Source organism: Tasmannia lanceolata, unplaced genomic scaffold (genome assembly GCF_043159265.1).
Source record: "Tasmannia lanceolata isolate RefF3 unplaced genomic scaffold, GAP_Taslan_0.1 ptg000618l, whole genome shotgun sequence".
NCBI lineage: Eukaryota > Viridiplantae > Streptophyta > Magnoliopsida > Canellales > Winteraceae > Tasmannia > Tasmannia lanceolata.
The window spans coordinates 24,877-32,944 of NW_027519290.1; the positions used below are offsets into that span (position 1 = coordinate 24,877).

The following is an 8,068-nucleotide window of genomic DNA, read 5'->3' on the forward strand; positions in this document are numbered from 1 at the left end:
ATTCTATGGGAGTAGTTGCTGAACCATACCACATAGTTCCAGCAACGACGAAAGCTGCAAAAAAGACAGCAGCGATACTACTAGAAAGTACAGTTTCAATATTGCCCATACGTAATCCTTTGTATAAACGTTGGGGCGGGCGGACACTAAGATGGAATAGTCCCGCCAATATCCCCAATGTCCCCGCTGCAATATGATGAGAGGCTATTCCTCCCGGAACAAAAGGATCAAAACCTTCTGCGCCCCACGCTGGATTTACAGATTGTACTTTTCCGGTTAGACCATAAGGATCGGACACCCATATTCCAGGACCATACAAGCCTGTTACATGAAATGCGCCAAACCCAAAGCAAGCCACCCCTGAGAGAAATAAATGAATTCCAAAGATCTTGGGCAAATCCAAAGAGGGTTTTCCCGTACGTTCATCACAGAATATTTCTAGGTCCCAATACACCCAATGCCAGATGGCTGCTAAGAAGCACAAGCCAGAAAACACAATATGTGCCCCAGCCACACCTTCGTAACTCCAAATACCCGGATTCGTTATAGTTCCTCCTGTGATACTCCAACCACCCCATGAATTGGTTATCCCTAAACGAGTCATGAAGGGTATAACGAACATACCTTGTCTCCACATTGGATCAAGGACGGGATCAGAGGGATCAAAAACGGCTAATTCGTATAGAGCCATCGAACCGGCCCAACCAGAAACTAGAGCTGTATGCATTATATGGACAGAAAGTAACCGACCGGGATCATTCAATACGACGGTATGAACACGATACCAAGGCAAACCCATGGAAATACCCCTTATTTTATCAAAGAAAAAATAGACACTATGTAACTTTATCACATTGGAAAAGACTGATTGATGCTATGGACCTCGCCTTTTCAGTGGATTATCTCAAAGCAAGAGTTAATATTTATTCCGTTCCATTGGTAATAATTTAACAATTCTGTTCGTAGGAACAAAGAGAAGCAGATCTATTCTATACTCGATAAGTACCAATACGCAATGGGGGGATTGATCCTATTTTTGTGAGCGAATGCATAGATACTTGTTCATCCTTCGAACGATCCATTTGTACGAATTTTCCTTTATTCAACCCGTCTTCTCCATGAACCTTCCAATCTATGGATAAAATACGATAAACGACAATATTATGAAGACAATAAACCCATTGTTACGTTTCCACATCAAAGTGAAATAGAGTACTTAATTTTTCTTTCATTTTATGCCTATTGGTGTTCCAAAAGTACCTTTTCGGAGTCCTGGAGAGGAAGATGCAGTTTGGGTTGACGTATAGTGCGACTTGTCAGACATATTGGGTCATATGGGATTTCCCCGTTCTCTCCCCCGATCGAGATATCCTCTGTTTCACCCAAGAAAGATTGATTAAACCATCAATAATTCAATTCGGAGCGTGAAGTGCAATGCAATTAGATCAATTTATTTGTTGGTTGGGGATCAATATTCTCAATTAGAAGAATTTATGGTTGGCTTGGACCAATAAAATGAAGTATCCAGGCTCCGTTCAAAAAATACCAAATTGGTAATCTATGTATGATTACTACTCGTATCATAAATGATCCCTATTTATACCTCTAAAACTACCAATTAATGGAATAATATGATTAGTCGAATATTTGGCGGAAGGCATGAACATGAAAACGAATTGAAAAAAAAAAAGAAGTCGGAACAAAAAGAAGCGGTACTGTGATCATTTGTCCTATATGTGCAAATAGAATTCGGGCAGATCTTTACCCGGAGTAGAGCATAAACCTAAAAGAATTGAAGAGGCCCATTTAGGAACAAGAAAATTACATCGTGATTTGGATCTCGATGAAAGAATACATCAATGAGGGGTTAGTTCGATAAGTTCAATGAATTCTTTTTTTTTTTTCGCAATTTTGATTTTTTGAACCGTATGCATCCAAAGGTGCGTGTGCGGTTCCTAAGGGATACAATTTTGTCCTAATCAACCGACTTCATCGAGAAAGATTACTTTTTTTAGGACAAGAGGTTGATAGCGAGATCTCGAATCAACTTGTTGGTCTCATGGTATATCTCAGTATAGAGGATGATACCAGGGATCTGTATTTGTTTATAAACTCTCCCGGCGGATGGGTAATACCAGGAATAGCTATTTATGATACTATGCAATTTGTGCCACCAGACATACATACAATATGCATGGGATTAGCCGCTTCAATGGGATCTTTTCTCCTAGTCGGAGGAGAAATTACCAAACGTCTAGCATTCCCTCACGCTTGGCGCCAATGAGTTTTTTTTTATTTGAGAAAAAAAAAAGAAGACTATGCCTTCGCCATATGGAATATGAATAATAAGTAATAATAGCATGGCACTTCGAGTTCGATATGAGCAAACTATTATTTTTTTTTCATAACATAACATGAGATTATATATCGAGATAGTAGTATGAAACAAAGGTTATTTACGATTTGATCTTATGTATCGGGGGTCCATTTCAGCGTCACAAACCTTTTTTTTGCTTTCACACCAGAAGCCTCTTTCCGATATTTATGTTATGAAAGAGTACGAAAATGAAAAAAAAAAAAGATCATTTTTTCCTTATTTGATCGGATCATAAAGAAACTTTGGGATTGCTGAATCACAGACGAGATAAATATATAAAGCAACGGAACCATCATAGTATTTTTTGACTCCTCCGAAAGGAAAGATGGTAAATGGATCATTCAACGATCTGGGTCTGATGGATTCTATTTGTCTCTTTCTTCGATGGAAGGGAAAAGGAAATTCCATTGCGGAGCCGTATGCAATGCATAAAAGATGCCTGTACGGTTGTTCAATTCTAATTCTATCTTTTTATTCTTGTTATTCTTTATCCCTTCCCTTCGACCGATCGTGCGAGATAGAGGAACCGTTCATTATGTTATATCATCAGGGTTATGATCCACCAACCTGCTAGTTCTTTTTATGAGGCACCCACAGGAGAATTTATCCTGGAAGCGGAAGAACTACTGAAACTCCGCGAAACCCTCACAAGGGTTTATGTACAAAGAACCGGCAAGCCTTTATGGGTTATATCCGAAGACATGGAAAGGGATGTTTTTATGTCAGCAACAGAAGCCCAAGCCCATGGCATTGTTGATGTTGTCGCGGTCGAAAATACCGGGGATTTCACATAAATTCTTGATTCCATTTCGAACCATAATTCGAATGAGCCGTGATTTGATATTTTATCTTCTTAACCTGGTAAAATATTATATGAAATGGAAGTAATTCATAATCATCCGGTTAGGATCGATCTAAACCAGCCCATTCTGTATACGATTCAGCATGCCAACTATTAAACAACTTATTAGAAACACAAGACAGCCAATCAAAAATGTCACGAAATCCCCTGCCCTTCGAGGATGTCCTCAGCGTCGAGGAACATGTACTAGGGTGTATGTGCGACTCGTTCAGATCATGATCTGGAACAAATGAGACGATTTTTCCAGTATCAATGACCAGTACCAATGAGTAGGATAGAATGGAAGAACTCCATTCCATTCACTATCTCAAAATAAAGATCTATCATATACCTCTATTGTGTATGGAATTTATGGTTTCCATTGGTGCAAATCCAATCACCTCGATTTGAGATGAAAATCAATTCCCCATTGGTAGCAAATGGTTATCCATTAAGCGGGGAAAATAGTATTTTAAAAGCAGAAAGATTATGCTTCTACTCTTGCAAGAACGGACTAACAGGGTTAGCTACCTAGCCAACCTTCATAATTAAATGCCGTCACTGTATGGATGGATCTCATTGTGAAAAGACCTATATACTGGATAATTTTATGGGTAGAGCCAAAGAGTGTGAACTGTACAAGTTACTAATAACATTGATTAAATGGGGGAAGGAGCTCCGGTGTATAGAGAGGACCTCACCGTTTAAGAAGTAATCATAGAAACGATGGAAGCCACTATTTATTTATTTCTCCATTTTTCTCTATTTATTACTACCTATTTACTAGATATTTTATATCTAATATCGGTACAATTTCTTATTCCGAGGTGAAATGCCTGGAAGAAATCAAAAATCGTGGTTGGGAAGGTCATAGTAGCAAAAGCCATTGGAATTTTTATTTTATACATCGGAAGAATCCGTTTTGTTACTAATAAACTAGGGGAGGGGAAAAGAATGACTGAAAGAAAAGAAATCAATTAGTTATTCATCAAGGTTTCATTTGATTCAATGACCAGAGTTAGGCGGGGATATATAGCTCGGAGACGTCGAACAAAAATTCGTTTATTTGCATCAACCTTTCGAGGGGCTCATTCAAGACTTACTCGAACTACTACTCAACAGAAAATGAGAGCTTTGGTTTCCAGTCATCGGGATAGATGCAGGCAAAAGAGAGATTTTCGTCGTTTGTGGATCACTCGGATAAATGCAGTAACTCGTGAAAATGGGGTATCCTATAGTTATAGTCGATTAATGCACGATCTGTACAAGAGGCAGTTGCTTCTTAATCGTAAAATACTTGCACAAATAGCTATATCAAATAGGAATTGCATTTACATGATTTCAAATGAGATTATCAAATAAGGCGACTGGAACGAATTCACCGAAATGATTTAAACGGAGTTCCCCGGAGAATGAACTCCGGGAAGGTAGAGTAGAAATGAATATGATAAATATTAGAAATGAACGAACACTTTTCAATAAAAAAAAATATTTTTTCTTCCCCATTCATTCTTTTTTTTTTTTTCTTACGACGCGACAATCAAGTATCTCGGCTTTTTCGAACAAAACCTCAATCTGAGTTTGAATTCCAATTAGAGTTTTGATTCAATTGAGAAGTAGGCCTATTTATTTCTGGTTTTAGGACCAGCAGTTCTAGGGGTCGACTCGGTTCTTTCAAATTGTTTCTCATTATTAAGAAAAGGTAACGAAGATAAAATACGAGCTTGTTTTATAGCAATAGTAATTAATCGTTGTTGTTTCAAGGTCAATCTATTCACTCGTCTAGATAATATTTTTCCTTGTTCACTAATAAATCGACTAATTAAACTCATATTTCTATAATCAATTCGATCCCCCGATCCAATTGGGGGCAAACGCCTACGAAAAGATCGCTTGGATTTACGAAAGGGTCGCTTGGATTTATCCATGATTTATTCCTTATCTCTAAAATCTTATTTCTTCATTCATTTCGGTTTCGGATCCGACCGAAATAGTAATAGTACTTGATTTGTTTATATTTTATATATCTATCTATATGTAATTTTGTCCTGTTCCTTGGAAGGGTGGAACAGACATTCTATTCTGTTCGATCTATTTCTTTATCTCCCCATGAATCGTATGCTTGTAACAATAAGGACAGAATTTTCTCAAGTCCAATCGACTAGGCGTATTGTGTCGATTCTTTTGAGTAATATATCTGGAAATGCCCCGCGATTCCTTATTTAAATCATTTCGGACACAACTGGTACATTCCAAAATAACTCTTATTCTGACATCTTTACCCTTGGCCATGAACCTCCTTTGGATTTTGGATTCCCTCCACTCTTCTATTTTCGATCTGAATCGAAGAATACGAAAAGAAGGAAAAATAAATAGAAGTTGCTAACTGATAACTCGAAATCCAATTATGAAAGATTTCGCTGCAATCAATAGAGTAATAATAAGTAATACAATTATTTCTAACTATCCATTATTTCTAATCCCAGTCAGTATTTCATTTACTATCTTGTATGCTCTTGAACAGCCTGTCCTAGACCCACATTTCTATTTCTGTTCTCCCTCTATTAATTCTATGCTGAGCCCGAGTTTCGCTGAGGTTTAATCCACTTTTCTTTCTCTTTCCTTCCTAAACAACTTAAAAAAAAAATTCAAAAGGGTGGATTAGTCACAGAGAATTTGTTGTATCTCTAATCTTCTTCACCCCTTCCCATGTCAATAACTAGAATGAAAAAAAGGGGAATGTCAACGCATCTGGGAATAAACGATTGATCTCTATCAATAGACCTGCTAAAGACCCGAACCATAGCGTAGTTAGCACAGGTGCCACGGAGAGATATGTTTTTATATCTCGCATTGAAAATCCTCCTTCTTTATTGGAATACATATATGATCAGATGTATCTGTAGCTAAAGATCACTTGTATTTGTACACGAAATCCCTAATCCCGAACTAAAATGAAAATGAATATGTACAATAATCCGGTGGATTAGATCTACTTGTCCCTAAAACAGAAAAAGATGACCCTTTCTTACTGAGCATTACCGATAAATATTCATTTTTTTATACGTTAGGTTTCATATGTATATAATTCTTTGATTATATGAAATCAAAAAGAAGAAATGGCAAGAGAAATTGTCTCTAGATATTAGGAAATAACGATGTGGAAAACAAGACAAGGATTCCCTACAATGAAACTGTACAACAATTGAAAGGGATGTAGCGCAGCTTGGTAGCGCGTTTGTTTTGGGTACAAAATGTCACGGGTTCAAATCCTGTCATCCCTACCTATTACTTCTCCTATGGGCAGTAACGAGGGATCAGTTGAGATCGATTCAAATTGGACTGGACTGGACATAATTTTGCATTTTATGATACTACATGCATGCAAGGTGTATTGGGGGTACAAAAAGAATCCCTTTCTTTACAGTTGTATCTCCTGTCATAAGAAAGCGCTCTTAGTTCAGTTCGGTAGAACGTGGGTCTCCAAAACCCGATGTCGTAGGTTCAAATCCTACAGAGCGTGATTCTGTTTTTGTAATGTTGAATCACAATAAAATAACTTTACTAACTTGAACTGCAACCTGAATTTGACCTCCTGCAGCTTAAGAAGGAGGTCAATCAAAAAAGAGATGTTACTCAATCAAAGGTCCAACTGATCTCCGCGTCTGTATTGTAAATATGCAGTTACGAATAATCCGGCCAAAGTAATAGGAATTAGACCTAAGACGATTCCAAATAGAAAAACTTCAATCATTTCAATTTGTTGGAAAGGGTAAAAATAGAGGTAATATCTATCCCTAAATATTACTCCGAATCACCCATGAATCTCAATGATCAAGAATTGGTAATTAACGCGGGAAGGAACTATCGAATACCTGAAATCTCACAGAACTATTTATTTTGATGAATTATTCATTCAATTAATTTCAAATAAGTCGTATCTTGCTCAGACCAATCAATAGAGCTGGGGTTATAGTTGAAGCAGCTAGTAGAAAACCGAAATAACTAGTTATAGTGGGCATGAAGGAGCTAAATGAGATACGTTCTTTTTTTTTTACATATGTTTATAAAGCACTTACCTAAGTTTCAATTTTTGCGAGATGTGATGATCAGAAAAAATACCAATTGACAGAATCAGTTCCAATTGAAAGTTCTTGATTCATCAGTCATTATAGACGGCACTGACAAAGATAGAGTAGCAGAGGTAGAAAAAAAAAAAAAGATTGATTTATCATCTGTGACATCTACCAATGTCGGGATTTCAAATCAACAGATTCATTGAGCAACTCGTGAGTAAAGTAATAGTCAGAAGAACTGTGTCGTGTAACTTCATTCAAAAATGAAATTATCTTTGAATAACTATAGAATAAAAGAATTGGATTTCAAAAGAATTTCCATTTTGACCATTTATTTCTTTTCTTTTTCAATTTATCAATTCCTATTATCCTTTTAGGTTCCACAGTCTGTCTTTCCATATCATGGAGTTCCATCCTTGTAGCTAGGTCAAGAAGGAACCTTTGGATCTAATCCAGTAATGGTTGCATCACGAATATTGATTGTTCAAACTATTTATTGTTTCTTCTCTTTCTTTCATCGAATACTATCTACTACTGTAGAACCAACCAATTACTTGAAATGAAAGGATTAGAAAAAAAGAAAAATATCTTTTCTACAACCATGAGAGGGGATTTCTATATTTTGCATCTAATTGAATTGTGTGGAATATGATAATCTCGTTCATTAATTATTAGAACTAGAACCCGTTGACTCAAACTTTACTAAGAACTTCAGTTTCTAGTCCAAAGCCAATACTTGAAACCCTATACTACAGAAATTTGATCAATTTTTGA

The 8,068-nt window shown here is 36.7% G+C and overlaps 2 non-coding genes across 2 annotated transcripts; both read left to right on the forward strand.

Annotated features, from left to right (window-relative positions):
• The first annotated feature begins 6,428 nt into the window (after window positions 1–6,428).
• TRNAP-UGG (transfer RNA proline (anticodon UGG)) lies at window positions 6,429–6,502 on the forward strand. Its single transcript has one exon. It is a non-coding gene; the product is annotated as a tRNA-Pro (tRNA).
• A 165-nt stretch (window positions 6,503–6,667) lies between these two features.
• Window positions 6,668–6,741, forward strand: TRNAW-CCA (transfer RNA tryptophan (anticodon CCA)). The gene has a single exon. It is a non-coding gene; the product is annotated as a tRNA-Trp (tRNA).
• Window positions 6,742–8,068: the final 1,327 nt, after the last annotated feature.